This window comes from Syngnathus acus, chromosome 23 (assembly GCF_901709675.1).
Source record: "Syngnathus acus chromosome 23, fSynAcu1.2, whole genome shotgun sequence".
In the NCBI taxonomy this organism is placed as follows: Eukaryota; Metazoa; Chordata; class Actinopteri; order Syngnathiformes; family Syngnathidae; genus Syngnathus; species Syngnathus acus.
This window is the reverse complement of record NC_051107.1, coordinates 5,323,002-5,338,342: the sequence shown is the minus strand read 5'-3', so window position 1 is coordinate 5,338,342 and position 15,341 is coordinate 5,323,002. Positions and strand designations below refer to the sequence as shown.

Here is a 15,341-nt window from a genome sequence, read left to right as displayed (position 1 = left end):
AAACCCCCCCCCCCAACTCCCCCCCCCCCTTCCCCAACCACAAACCAGCTCCCGCCCCAACTCCTCCACTCTCTCTCTCTCTCTTGCCACCTCACCAGCAATATGCCATTCATGTAAATCACCATTAGAAAAAAGAAAAAAAAAAGAATCAGAACAGACCTCTCTTCTCCTGGCAATCATTTCCTGTTGTCACCACGGCAATTACCAACCAGACCCCCCAACACATGATAGGGGGGCAAGTGTGTGACTGGAAAATTTAAATTTATATACCTCGCCACACTTGGAAATAATCAGCCCATTATTTATTTTTATTATTATTAAACACGCTGATAAAATATATAGTTATTAGAAAAAAAAGAACTTTTCTTTTGGACTAGGGACCAAATAGTGTGAAAGGGGGTCGGTCGGCGGCTCTTCCCCCTTTCGCCAGCCGACTCGCTCTCGCTCTAATCGCACACTCTCTCACCGCGGCTCCGACAACCATTGTGCGTGCACACACGCATCTGCAAGCGGACCGGCGCGCAGCTCGCCTCTCCAAAACCCCCGACCGGGAGACGAGGACAACCCGCAAAAAGCGCTTTTATTTCTAACACAGGTATGTGTCATCTTTCTTTTCTTCTGGAATGTCAAGAAAAAAAGGGGGACGAGCATTTAGGCAAGCCGCGCTCCGATCCTGGCGACCACAAAGCGCCGAGAGAAGATAGAGAGGCTGTGACCTTACCTTTTAAGACAAGAGTGCCGGAGAAATCCACTCCCCCCGATAGGGAAACATTTGCAAAATGGAAAGTGGGGGTGGAAAAAAAAAAAAGCCACAAGGGAAAAAAAAAAAAAAGTAGTGATAATAAAAATAAAAAGTAGTGGAAACTAGCTGAGATGTTCTATGAGGAGGTATTTACAGTAAAAGTGGAGAGCGGAGAACCTCACGTCGGAGAGACACTTGCCGTTTGAGTGCCGTCTAATTAAAACAAGTCAGGCAGCCCCACTGGATTGTTTTGACGCCCGAGGACCAATAGTACACAAAAACCAGCGGCTTGATCGTGCAGGGGGGGGCGTAGCGAGGATAGGGGCGGGGGGTGACGGGAGTTGGCAGAGGAATTGTTTGGGACAAGAAGGGGGGGCGTCCTCTGCTCATTGACAGCTCTTTTACTTTTTTTTTTTTTTCCTCACAATGAACCCTGACACTGATATGTTATCACGTCCAAATAGCGCAAAACAAAAGCCTCGGCTGTCAAAGAAAACACGGCCGTGTCATTTCTCCAAAAAGCATGATGATGAAATCCAGATACTTTAAAAAAAAAAAAGATAAGATGGAACATTGCTGGTTTAGGATGTAATAACTTTTTTCTCTTTTGCTATCTTCTTCTGCATGGTGCAGATGTTTTGCTTGTAGTTGCTCCGGGAATCTACTGGAGGAAAAAGCCTGCCCGGCCGGGTCTCCCCCAAGAGAGCCCAGCACAAAGCCCCCCCAGTCAGATGCAGAACGACCGTCCATCTGCCACCATCTCGCTGAGAGATTTCATTTTCACACTCAAGTCGCGCATAATCCAATCCGATTCAAAAATGACAACGGAACTGTTTTATTTTTTTCAAAACAGGCACCCCCCCCCCCCTGGGGTGGATTTATTTAGGGGAAGACGTAGCGGGGTAAAGACCACTTGAACTCGCAAGCGCATTAGCTCGGCTGGAGCATATTTCAACCGTATGATATCATTATTATGATGCTAACTATGAATCTCAATTTCTCCGTGTCGACTTCAGGCTCCTTCGGGCTACTTTGAATTTGCTCAGAGTGCAAAAAAAAAAGACAAACAAGAGGCCTGAGAAATGTCGACTTGACTCGGGGAATGCAGAGTTGTACAGATCTGTGACAATTGTGCCTCCACCCCGGAGTTATTTATTCCCTTTGTCTCTTCTTGCAGTGCTGCCAAGGTCAACAGAGACAAACAGGCCCACCAGCGTCTTGATGTGATGGCAGCCGAGTCGGGAGAGGAGAAAGACAGTTTAAAAAAAAAAAGGGGGGGTGCAGACATGTGTAAGTGGGTGCAGTTGGAGGTAGGGGGGGTCTTGGCACCAGCTGGCTACAAAGCCCGCCAAGAGCAACAGCAGTGTGATGACGCCTCCCATCCATTGCTGTTTTCTATGGTTCCCAATGGGTGCAAATAGAGTGCAGTACTGGGTTGGGACCAGCAGGGGTGCTGTTGGTTCACTCGCAACTTAGGTTGACCGTTTTTGAAAAATAATGTCATTGCAATTTTTTTCCCCCTCTCTCAGTATTGCGATGTAATATTTAATAATATTTTCATTATCATTTGAATTATTATTTGATATATTTTTATATATTATTTCAAATTATTTTATTAATGATGTTAATGATGAAGTATTTTTTTGAAATCCCCAAAAATCAAACCATATCAGATTTTTCTATTCAACTATAGCTTTGCTCTTACACTAAAATAAAGACAAATAAATAATGAATAAATAATACAGAATGGGCGTTTGGTCTCCACCCTCACATTTAAAAAAAAGTGTGTTGAAGTGGTCTGTTTGAATACGCTCAACAGCTTTTGGGCAACTCGCCCAAAATTATAGCAAGATGTTTTCAACGACACAAACATAAAAAAAAAAAAAACGTATTCATCAACCACGTTCATTCATTGCCACATGAATGTTCCACAAAGCACAATTCAGGGACCACTTAGTCCCGAGCCAAATAATGCATAATGAAGGGGCGGGGCTATTTAAATCCCGGCCAGTGTTGATCACATGATATGTTGCTTATGGCCAGAGAGCACAGACCATTAAAGAACGATGATTATATAAGTGCTCGTCAGGCTGCAGCGTTTTAATTTACTGTACTTAAAGCGGCCACGTATCCATGGCAACTCGCTTTGCCCTATTCAGAAATCCCCTAATGAAATGCCTATTAAGTGGCTGATAATGACAGCATCCAAATATATTTGCATATGTATTTCACAGGGGAGGAGCCCCCCCCCCCCCCCCCCCCAACCCCCTTCCTGAAAGAGAGCAATGAAGTGAAGAAAGCAGATTTTGACTGTTTTGTTTAAATTATTATTAAATGACCACACTATTCTTTTTGGAGATTAAAAAATGTGGCAATGCTGCTTTTTCCTCTGAGAGCCTTCGCACGTAACTTCCATTTGCGGACTTTGGCCCGGAGCCCAACAGGACATCCCTGAGAGACTGTTTTTCGTGAGTGAATATCAACAGAAGGAATTCAAGCAGCTAACAAATTTCAAAATAAAAATTGAAACGACGCGAGTCAGACAGTTCAAGCTGACCGCTCTCTTGAAACGACACTCGAGGTTAAATTAGATGTACATAAAGCATCGCTCGGAACGCGCATTTGAATTTCAGAACTCGCTCGAAATCAAAGACGGCGCTGAGCTGGGAAAAAATTTACATAAGCAAGTGAAGCTCACAGCAGTTTACCTGCTCGGCGGCACACTGGAATTAGATGAAAGACTTGGCAGACAACATCCCGCCCTTTCCCCACCGCCATAGATATTATCATAAACGAAGAGATGACTTCCGACGTTGTTTTGTTTCCCCGCGCTGAAACCGTCCCGTCGAGGAATCCGAGAGACGTTTGTGATGTGTTACGCTCCAGTGGAGGTCAAAGGAGAACAACACCTGCGGATTCCCACCAAAAACTGCTCTCACAAGACAGCGGGGTCAAACTGGTTTTTAAATATTTTAAAAAGATAAATAGTAATGAGACAATTGGTAATTTTATAACCATTGACGTACAATGTCTTTGCGGGCCACATAAAATGTTGTGTCGGGCCGTATCTGGCCCCCAAGCTTTACGTTTGCCACCTATGGTTTAAGAAGTACCCTCAACCTCCAAATGACATCATCATGCCATCTATCTCCAACGCAAGATATTTGATATATAAAATGGACAATTTGGAATGACTGGAAGTCGCCACGAAATTGTGTGAAATATTCCGCCACTACTTCCGAACACAGCAATGCACATGAAACTACTGTAGAGCATGTGCAGTTGCTGATCATGCTGTCAGCATAGAATCAATGAATTTGAATGGAGATAACTAATTCCATACGCCAGACATTAAAATAATCGTAATAAATCAACAGGCACTAAATAACTTGCTGTGGCCGTCTTTGCAAAGGGGAGGGGGGGTGACAGCGTGGCAATCCATTCATGGTGACAGACTAGACTGAAAAAAAAAATCATTCATAAAAAAAAAATCCAGAAGATTAAACTGATTATTCGGCTGTTTTTAACGCTAGCGTTTGGACGGCCGCAGCTAATCCAAAGCTAATTTTTATGAGATTTACATCTGGATGTCATTGATGGCGTGGAAGCAAGCCCACTGGAGGCCACGATAACCCTCCAAGTCCCTCCCTTTAACTTTTTTCGGACTTCCGCTGAAATGACACACATCAAAATGTTTTCATCGTGCTGTCACCCAGACACGAGGAGAAGATATAAGCGTTGCAGACACAGACGGAGCGATGGCGATAAATAAGACGGCACAGCTGCACGGCTCAGGGACAAAGAAGCGGACTTTTTTTTTTTTTTGGGGAAAAGGCCTTCATTCTTGACACCAGCGTGGGAGTTTATGGGCACCTCTCAAGTGACCAGCTACATCTGGCCCGTCTAAGTGGGCTGTCTAATAAATGGCACACTTTCCCAATGATCGTCCGTTTCAAAGCGCTAGCCACATGTGTCCGTTTACACCGTAGAACAGTTATTTTCCGGAAAAAAAAGGAAGTTAAAGTTTTTTTTCCTGCTAAGAATTTGTTCATATTATTGCGGATGATGTTGCTTGACTTCCGAATTTTAAAACAATTTTCATTGTACTTTTATTATTTTATTATATAATTAAATTGTTATAATTATATGTATTAAATGATATAAAATTGAAAATTCAAATTAATCGAAAAAAAAAGAAAGAATTCACTTCACCCAAGTAGCTTGTTTGTAACTCAAATGTTGGCCCACAACAAAAATAAAAATGGACCAAAAAACAACTACCAGCCATTTTCGGCAATACCACAAAAACGACACAAAATACTTTTTCATTTGACTTTTTGGGGTGTCATGAAGTTCAACCGAAATTTCCAAAGTTGCTTGCAGCCGTTCAACAGCACCCCAACCCCCACGCCGCTCGCTCCTAACTTGAAATGTATTTTCCAAATGAAAATAAACGGACCCCGACCGGTTCCAGGCAGTCTTACTCGGGAATATGAGATCAAATAAAGGCTTCCGTGGAGGCTGAAAAGGAGAAATGAAATGGCTTCTGAAGAGACATGTAGCCAGTAATAAAATTACTCCTTTATATCTTCCTAAACAGCATGGAGTGGGCCAGTGTGGGAGGGGCTACACTTTGGTCAAAGACAAGTACGCAAGTGGCAATTTCTCCTTCAGGCCTAGATTCCCCGATACAATTGTCGGCAGCAATTTTCCTCCAGCAACTATTTCGGCAACAAGTTAAGCGAAAGTTTCACTTTGACCACACGCCGCTGAAAAGATTCGCCAAAGTGGAACGCCGAAAAACGATTTAGAAGCTTTTTCAACAAAATGAAAGCCGGCGCAGTTGACCACCGTGTCACACAAACAGACGACCATCTTGGGATGGAAAAATGGCAGCGGTTGGAAAATTGCTTTGACGTCGCGGCTATTCCATTAGCGAGGTATTTACAACAAAAATCCTCTTTTGCTTAAATTCAAGTATTTGATTTGTATGCCTAAATAGATGGTCACAGCAGTACTCACGTGGACTATACTGTATTAAAGAGAATTTTCAATTGGAGAGAATACATTATAATTCATTTTACAGTGGCTATTAAACCTTGGGGGAAAAAAAAAAAGCTTTGCAACAAAGATTGAGCCACTTATCAGAGCGACTCACTGCCATTAAAAGCTGTCCATGTTCAATGCGCTGAGTGGCAAAAAAGCAATCGCTGATGACTTTGAAAATAGGACTAAATGTACAATTTAGCAAAAAATAAAAAAATAAACGTTTAAGGCGAGCGGGGATTTCAGCGTATCAAAAAGGTTGCGAGTGTTCAGAAGCCAGTGCCAAAAGGAAGGCTGTAAATCGGGGAATAAAAAATAAAATAAAAAAAATTAACATATCAATCGAGAGGTTCGGGCTTAAGTGTACAAAAATATCTTCGAGGCATTTTAATTGAAAAATAAATAGAAAACTTTCTCATATGCTCCTTTTAGACATCTTACGTGAGCTTTTTTATCAAATGTATTTATTCTATTCTAATTATTTATTATTATTATTATTGATTATATGATTTATTATTATTCCAAATCCTCTGAACTTTATACATAAACAGAGTTGCTTTTAAACCAAAACCTTTCACGACAAACTCCCCCAACTTTAATAAATACACATAACCCAATGCAGCTCGGCTCACTGGAAACAACTCGAAGTTACGAGCGATATGGCAACGTCATTAACTTTCCCTCCACGCTGGTTTCTGACCCCTCATCAAAGTGCGTCGGCATGTATACGGGAAGACAGATGGCAAAGGGGATGTTTCCGGCGGCTTAAAAGGACCCTGCAAATATCTTGCATAGCCCAACTATTTTCCTCTTTTTGTGAATAACTTTAGCTGCCATTTGAATTTGTTGTTATTGTTGACTGAATTACCAGAATGTCGGGGGGGGTTGAGTGTCGACACAAGGGCTCTTTGTTTCAGGACAAAGCTGAAGTTTCCTTTTTGGATATTTAATATCCAGCAAATAGAGTTACAGTAGTCTAGTGTCTGGGTTTCATGTGGTGGTTGGGGGGGGGCGGGGCTTAGCTATGTGTTGCAACTGCTGTGGAGCTCACGGGAGGCGCTCCCAACAAAAGGCTGGGGAATCAATCAATCCGTACAGAAAATACCTCTTGTGCCAGATGTGTCGACTTGAGAAAAAAAAATCTTTAAGGAGACTTTGCCGTGCTTTCCCCGAGTCCAAAACAGTGTCAAAGTATGCGGGGAAAATACTTGGACGTATTGACAGTGTCTTCAAATCTTATTGGAGAAATGAAAATGTGATATCAGCAGGTGATCGTATTTTTTCATTTTACACATCTCGAGTCGTGGTAATTATCAATGCGAGGCTCGCTAAAGGGAGCTGAACTTTTCACACCTTCCAAAGCCGCAAAATTGGATGATTTTGTGGTTGCGCAGCTGCCGCGCCACGCTAATGCAAGGCGGTGTCATATGAAAAATATTCCTCTCCCCCCCCAAAACCACAGGGCCGGTCATTAATGAAACACAGGCGGCGCAGTGAGGTCATACAGAGTCTAGATTTCAGCAGCCACACTTAAAAAACGCTCATCCAGAATAAAGGAACATGAACACAAATCAGATTCCTGCTCCAAGGACGGGAGGGGAGGGGAGGGGAGGGGAGGGGGGGAATAAATAAATAGAGAAAAGGCACTGGGCCCTCTCACATTTTCCCCCCAGCCAGCGCTCTGCAAACAAGCGTCAACTGCAGCTCACAATGAGAGCAGACTAAACAATCTGCTGCAGGCCAAGGAAAATGCTAAGCAACTCGGCACACAGGATGTCTCAGCCTAATTGCCAAACGATCCAATCGCACAATGGAATCCGTCCATTTGGCGACATCTTCAAACTTGGAGCCCGTCGACGCTCTCACCTTTAAAACTGTCAGCTTTTTTTGTGGGGACCGGGGCGAGATGAAAAAGACAAAACGTAGAGGCATTTTTTTTTTTTTTTAGTGGAGCTTACGGGAAAAGTGGAAGGGGTGGGAAAGGGGGTAGCTTGTAAACGGCCCGACTACGATCCAAAACAGCTCCCCTGAAGAGTGGTGTACACTCGGGCTGGGCGATTATGGAAAACAAAATACTCACAATTATTTTTGGACTGATATTGAAATAATAATGAATAAAAAGCAGATTTAAAAAATGAGGTTATTTGAAGAAATAGGACTCCACCATGCTAATTTCTTGTTAGCATGTCAATGAGATTTTTCATTAATTAGCATTAGCAATGCTAACTAGGCATGTCTTATCTGTCCTTCTTTTTGTTGTGTGATTAGTTTCGTTTATAAGATGGAGAAGCTAGCCAAAAAAAACCCGATTATTTTCCGATTAATTGCCCAGCCTTAGCGGACATTGGAAATTTGAGATTGGGGGCCGAGAACAAAGACCAGACCGGACCCCACCATGCTAATTTCTTGTTAGCATGTCAATGAGATTTTTCATTGACTTTAATTAGCATTAGCGATGCTAACTAGGCATGTTTTATCTGTCCTTCTTTTTGTTGTGTGATTAGTTTTATTTATAAGATCGAGAAGCTAGCCAAAAAAAACCCGATTAATTTCCGATTAATTGCCCAGCCTTAGCGGACATTGGAAATTTGAGATTGGGGGCCGAGAACAAAGACCAGACGGGACCCCCTGTGCTATGCGGCCTTGTGTTTTGCGGCCACGCTCGCCTGCGACTTCAAACGGGCAAAATAGCAGCACATTGACGAAACACAACACAACTACTGAGGGATTAAAGAAGGCAGGCCGGGGAGTCGTGGTGAGGGGGGGGGGGGAATCGGGCGAACACGCACGCACAAGGTAGCAGGACTCGAGAGCAGATGGTAAAATTAACATTTCAACAGTTCCTTCCTTTCATGTATGTCTCGGCAGAACTTTTTTTTTTTTCGGTAACATACAGCGGTGCAGAAGGCATCTGGAAAAAAGGGGAAGAGGGATATCGGTTTATTGCTCCTCGTGGTCCAACTCCATAAAAATTTAAGTAGGCCTGTTTTGCAGGATGCCCCTCTCTGGAGTTATCATTCGCATCATTATATGCCAAAAAAACACCTGCTAATAAATAAAATTTGATGGAGGTTTCTAAGAAATCCTCCAAATGGTCGCTTGATGAAGACTGCAATGTCCACCAGAGCGCCATCCGTTAATTTGGACACAGTCCTGGCTAAATTACATGTGTTCCACCTCTGTGACATTTTAAATGCAATTAAAAGGCGCTTATGGAAGCGTGCGCGCCGACTGGCCTGTGATGAAGGCAAATCGGCGGCGTGATTAACATGCAAACGAGCTCACGCTGGCAGTGGAGATTGGGGTTTGAAAACCTCAATTACTTTTGTGTGATTATCTATTTACCAGTACACAGATTTCCATTTCTCATCTCCAGCCGAGGTTCTCCGCGCCAGAGCCTCAATTATGAGCGCCGCACCTTTTATTTATGATGCGCTTAATGCTGTAATACAAGTGCGGGTATTTGTCGCCGTGATGCATTGCGTCTTTACTGGCACGGCCAGCCGACCAACACTTCCTCGTTTGTTTCGTGACGACTTATTCACGCATCCATCCGAGCCTAATTTACACTCACTTTAATCCTTTAGCCTCTCACGCGCTCTCTCCATTAGACAAGAGGAGTGAGCGCCATGGATGGAAGAAAACACATTCTTAATAAAAATTATATACATATAATGTGTATAAATTATTATTATAAATATATGTATATATATAGATTTTTTTTAAGAATGTGTTTTTCCCCATCCATATATATTATTTTATTTTCTACATTATATATATTTTTTTTTATATAAGTCAAATTTCCCAGGATTCCTCAAATATCTCACGAGATTGATGCAGAATTTCGTGAAGTTGACTTGCTTCTTCTGTGCATGTTAATCAACAACCATTTGATCAACCAAAAACTTGGTTTCACAAATTTACCGCGGAAAAAAAAACAATTGGACATGATGCTCAAGAAACGAAGAAACAAAGCAAATCATTATGATGCGAACTCTTCGTCGCCAGGGCCTACCTAGCGAGCGAACGAGACGGCGGTGATGGCGAGGCTGACGAGCGAGATGGAATAAAAGACAGGAGCCGGGGAGAGAGCTCAGATAATGGCAGATAATGGACAATTAACTCTGGCTAGTAGCGCCGGCTGCGGTGAATAGCGGCTTGGTGGTGCTGCAAGTCCCCAATCACCACTCAACCATATTCACATTGGGGAATAGGGGGCAATATCAAGCTGCGGGCCTCCGAGGTGTACACGCTGCATTAGCAATCTCCACAATGCCTTCAAACAAAGCTCCGGAGCAACAAAGTGCTAACGCTAGCACTCTTGCCGCTGGCTGGCAAAGTGGGTGGTGTCCTAACCTTGCCTATTGTTTCACGTCCTTTCCCCATCCGAATAAACCCGAGCGCCATAAATCTGTTCCAAAAAATGGAATACCGACAATCTTGAGATTGATAAACCCGACTCGATATGTAAATGAGCGTCACAATGGAGGGGCGAGTCCAAAGTGTCGCTAGTGGCCACCCAGGCCGTATCCACCTTCAATCGATTGATCTGTGAAACACGGCGGCCCAGGGGAGCCGATTCACTTAAGATCATACGTCCAATGATGAGATGAATCACGATAACGCCGCTCGCTAATTAAACGTGGTACAAAGCGTTTAACTGACTGTTTGTCAGGAGGGTTCACCGGGGGTCGCCGCGTTTGTTTTTCCATTTCTCGCTCACCTACCAAAAACAAGAGCGCATGACACAATGGTGAAAACACACTAATGATTGTGAACAGCTATGGCACCAATCCCGAATGCTGTCAAGACTTTGAAGGGAAAACAATTCAGTCTGGGAGGCGGAGTAAAACGCAGGAAGACAAACATCTTGACTTCGATGCTATTTTTTTAAATCTCTTTGGCACACATTTGTTGATATTATGAAATGGTATGAAGTATAAATGCATGAAAAAGGGGCGGCTATTCTGTCTCTGCGAGAATGCGTCTGATCCACGTAAAGTGTGTTGAACATACACTCGGAGAGCCAATTTAGCGTCAACATCCAAAACACTAATCCCTACTTAGCGTTAATAACTTCCCAACAGTGACATGCCGCTGTGTTGTGGTACCTGCCGTAAGACAAGTACCGGAATTTCCCCTGAAGGTTTTTTTTTTTAAAGATCCGAAATCCGCGATGAGTCTACGTTCTTTCATTCATTGTCTGCAATTAGACTACGGCGTGATCAGTTAGCTCGCTAGCATTAGCTGTTCAGTTATCAGAAAAACGTAAAAATCCGGATAAAATTTTTTTTTAAAGATCCGAAATCCGCAAGGAGTCTTCGTTCTTTCATTCAATGTCTGCAATTCGACTACAGCGTGATGAGTTAGCTCGCTAGCATTAGCCGTTCAATCATCTGTCCGTTTTTTTTGCTATTCGATGTGTTTTGAAACAGACAAGAGATGCAAATTAGGCTTGACACTAAAGTATTCCAGAATGATGGTTTCTTTTGTGGTCCTTTTGAATGAAATAATGGTAAACACCATCAAATCAAAAAAAGATATGATTCAAGCGAGCCGTCCATTGAAGAGACTTGGAACAAAGTATCACAAAAGGTCCAACGTCTACCACAATGAATATGTGCGAGATTATAAACCATGTCATCATTTCCATAATGTAAAACACCCGCTGACTATTCACTAAATAAATGGAGGAAAAACTATCATCGTCGCAAAAATATTGAACAAAAGGCAGAGGGGAGTTTTGAATGACCCCTTTCGACAATAAAAAAAAAAAAGAAAAAAAAGGCCGTCCGAACACATTGGGAAGCAGCCGAGTGGGAACGAAGCACTTGAGTATTTATTAGCGGGTACAAAGCAAAACGTATTACCATGTCACCTGGACCGCTTAACCGTACGGGTCGAAGCGGAGCTTTATATAATGCCGGGTGAAAATATCACCGCGGGTTTCTTAGGATCTCGGCGCCGAGTCACACTAAAAAGGATCATTCCCGGAATTGTACCGATACGCTGAATAAGTCTTTGGGAACAAAAAAAAACGGTCAGGAATAAAAAGCTTGGAAGCAATTTAGCAAAAGGCGAGTTGAAAGGGGACAAATTTAACGCCGTTGACTGAATGTACAAATGCGATTCCTCAGAGCTTTTATTTACTCCATCTACAATATAATGCTTCAGTGAGCATTAGCAACTTAGCGCCACGGGTTTCAATCAACCGTTGAGAAACGCTCAGCCAGGTGGAGAGGACGAGACGAACCAACGTCGCTTTAAACGGAGGCGGTAACAAAGAGGTCAGGGTGCAAACAGATGGAGAGAATATTCCATAATAATACAAATAGAAGCTGCTTTAGGGGGAAAACAAGGGCCAGATGGTGCTATTTTTTGAATTTTTCTTGTGAATGTACCGTATTTTCCGGACTATAAGGCGCACCTGCAATGAATGGCCCATTTTAAAACTTTGTCCTTATAGTATAAGGCGCACCGGACTATAAGGCGCACCATTAATGCATCATGTCAGCTTTTTAATCCAAAATCAAATCATTCTCCATTTGATCTTTTTTATTTCAACATCAGACGCAACAAATGACTTTATAATCACAAAATAATGATCATAGTTTTTTTGATTCATGATTCATAGTCTTCAGCGGGCCACTTATGATTGATTTCACAATGCTTCGGAAGTTTAAATTTAGGAATTTGGTCCATATATAAGGCGCAGCGGACTCTAAGGCGCACTGTCGGCTTTTGAGAACATTTGAGGTTTTTAGGTGCGCCTTATAGTCCGGAAAATACGGTATTTTAGAGTTAATACACAACAGGGATTCAACTGTGAAAATGTTTGCTACTTGCTTGCTGTATCTGTGACTGAATGCGTGTCAGGTTTGTAAGAAGTGCAAGGGAGTAGGGGGGGGGGGGCATGGTGTCCCCCGAGTAGCGCAGAACGTGTTTTATTCGATAAATACAGGTGAGCAGCTCGACAGCGCAGTTGACTGACAAGCGAGAGCTCTCACTGACCTCCATGCTTTTGCGTTACATGACAGAAAGGATCTCGCTAGGACTGCCAAAAAAACATTTCCAGCCGGGAGGATTTGGGCCAGTTCGGAGTTGCCTTCACAGGTGAGCGGCGGGAGGGAACACCCATCGGGGGAGAAAGCCCGAGGGGAGGGGGCGGGGGAATATATGCAGTGCGCCGACTGAATCTTTTCCACATGACGGGCCTCGGGCTGTTTTTGTCAACTGCACTCTTGAGTAGCAAGGAGTCAGGTAGTGTGACCACATGATTGCCCAAGAGGCACTACAGTGAGAGATGGAGAAATGGGAGGGAAGGGAGAAAGATGGGAGGGGGGGGAGGCCCATGCAGCAAGCATGATGAGGTGTAATCACAAACCCCATTCAGAGTGCAGTGGAGTTTGTCAACATACACACATTCCACTGTCTGTCAGCTCCATGACCCGAATCAACACAGACATGGATGACCATTCTGCTTCCAAGCAGTAGTTGCACAGTCGGACCTTGCACAGCCAAATAATGTATCAACATTTTTATTTTTTAAGTGACTCCAGATACCGCCGCACGGTGAACCGACTCATCAGCAGGTAAAAATAGTGTACATTTAAGATGAGGTCACGCCGACGTCCCGGCGGAACACTGAACTGTGAAGGGCTTACATAAAGACTGAAAAACGAGGCGGCGTGACACTTTAGTGATAACACAGCAGTTCAATCTGTCAGGACAATCAGCATTTAGACCTTGGGAGAAGAATGTGAAACCGCGTGCGACCGATTCGTTGGACAGGATCGAAGCCACTCGTAATTCTTCCCACCTGAAATGGCGAGTTCAAACTAATGTCAGGCCGCTCTGATGTCATGCCTGTCTAAGGTTGAGTTTCATAATAATCTAGGGGCTGGGAGGCCGGCTTCCGCACCCCAAAAATTTCTCCAATTAAGTTGTGTGGAAAGAATAACACGTGAAAGAGGAGACCCTGCGAAATTATTGGACATGACCAACCCACGTCAGTCCTATACGGTAATAAACGAAAAATGGCGGTAGGAAATGTGCAATCAATTGCTAATACTCACAACTTGATGGCTTACATATGGTTTGATGATACTATTTGGCGAAACATTTCAAAATAATGTGGGCCATTTAAAAAAAAAAAACAGGATAGCCCTCAATCTTGAGATCAGCTTGGGATGGTTCATCAACTCCAATTTGCTCTGACTTTATTATGGAACTTTCCAGAAGTTCTTTTGCTGAAAAGTGTGAACAGCCGACCGGAGAGAAGAGGCGGTCGGAGCCGAGGGAAGACGAGAGAGCGAAACCTTTGATGAGTAAGAGTTTTTTGTTAAGCGAAGGAGCTTAGGTTTAAAATATTCCATGTGGCGGTGAATGGGGGATTGACCAGTGGTCCTGATCTGAGCCACACACTGGGGGCACTGGGGTTAATGGTGGATAAAGATAAAAAAAAAAAAACGGGGGTGGGGGGTTGGGGAGCTTGGCCTGATCTCCATCCTCCCCCTCCAGCGCCAATCCCAAATCAACCAGACAATGGCGGCTGCCAATGGGGAATGACGGGAGTCGCTTTTTTTGATTTCTCCCTCTACCCCGTCGATGGGTCTGAGTGGCCGGGGTAAAGATCCGCCGAGGTTGGCCCGCTGAGAGGTCCGCCACTTAGCGGTGGGGGAACCGTTTGAGGATTGGAAATGAAATGACAAGAGCTCTCTGATCTATGACAAGAAATCAATTTCAAACTGGAAATGTGAGCTGCTCACTCTGAACCGCACACTTGCTTTAAAGTAGCCAAGTTAGACTTAATTGCTGGAGATTTTCTTATTTCGCTCTAAGTACGGCAATTGGGGATTTTTTTTTTTTTTTCCCGGAATGATTAGAAAGAAGTTTGCCGGCCCGCTGGCCGAAAAAGTGAGAGTTCAGCTTTGAAGATATAACCGAGTACTTGGCAAATTAAGAACTGGTTTCAAATCTGTTTAAGGCTGATGTGAATCTGGTCTGTCCAGATATGACTCTGATAAGTCCGGTAACCAAAATTAAAGTGAGAGTTCAGTTTTGAAGACACAAACGAGTACTTGGCAAATTAAGAACTGGTTTCAAATCTGTTTAAGGCTGATGTGAATCTGGTCTGTCCAGATATGACTCTGACAAGTCCGGTAAGCAAAATTAAAGTGAGAGTTCAGTTTTGAAGATATAACCGAGTACTTGGCAAATTAAGAACTGGTTTCAAATCTGTTTAAGGCTGATGTGAATCTGGTCTGTCCAGATATGACTCTGACAAGTCCGGTAACCAAAATTAAAGTGAGAGTTCAGTTTTGAAGATATAACCGAGTACTTGGCAAATTAAGAACTGGTTTCAAATCTGTTTAAGGCTGATGTGAATCTGGTCTGTCCAGACATGACTCTGACAAGTCCGGTAAGCAAAATTAAAGTGAGAGTTCAGTTTTGAAGATATAAACGAGTACTTGGCAAATTAAGAACTGGTTTCAAATCTGTTTAAGGCTGATGTGAATCTGGTCTGTCCAGACATGACTCTGACAAGTCCGGT

General features: G+C 43.3%; 1 protein-coding gene and 1 long non-coding RNA gene across 11 annotated transcripts in view; one reads left to right on the top strand and one right to left on the bottom strand.

The window, feature by feature from the left end:
- Nucleotides 1–15,341, bottom strand: part of foxp2 (forkhead box P2) — a 64,666-nt gene that overhangs the window by 41,310 nt on the left and 8,015 nt on the right. For 2 of the 10 annotated variants that reach the window (XM_037243303.1, XM_037243311.1), the window contains exon 1: nt 722–1,281. The exons of the other annotated variants lie outside the window; for them this stretch is intronic. The gene's annotated coding sequence lies outside the window, so the exon portion shown is untranslated. Of the gene's footprint in view, nt 1–721; nt 1,282–15,341 lie in introns of those variants that run through there. 10 annotated transcript variants of the gene reach the window in all.
- Nucleotides 28–1,803, top strand: LOC119117318. Its single transcript, XR_005096485.1, has 2 exons — nt 28–595; nt 1,376–1,803. It is a non-coding gene; the product is annotated as an uncharacterized LOC119117318 (long non-coding RNA).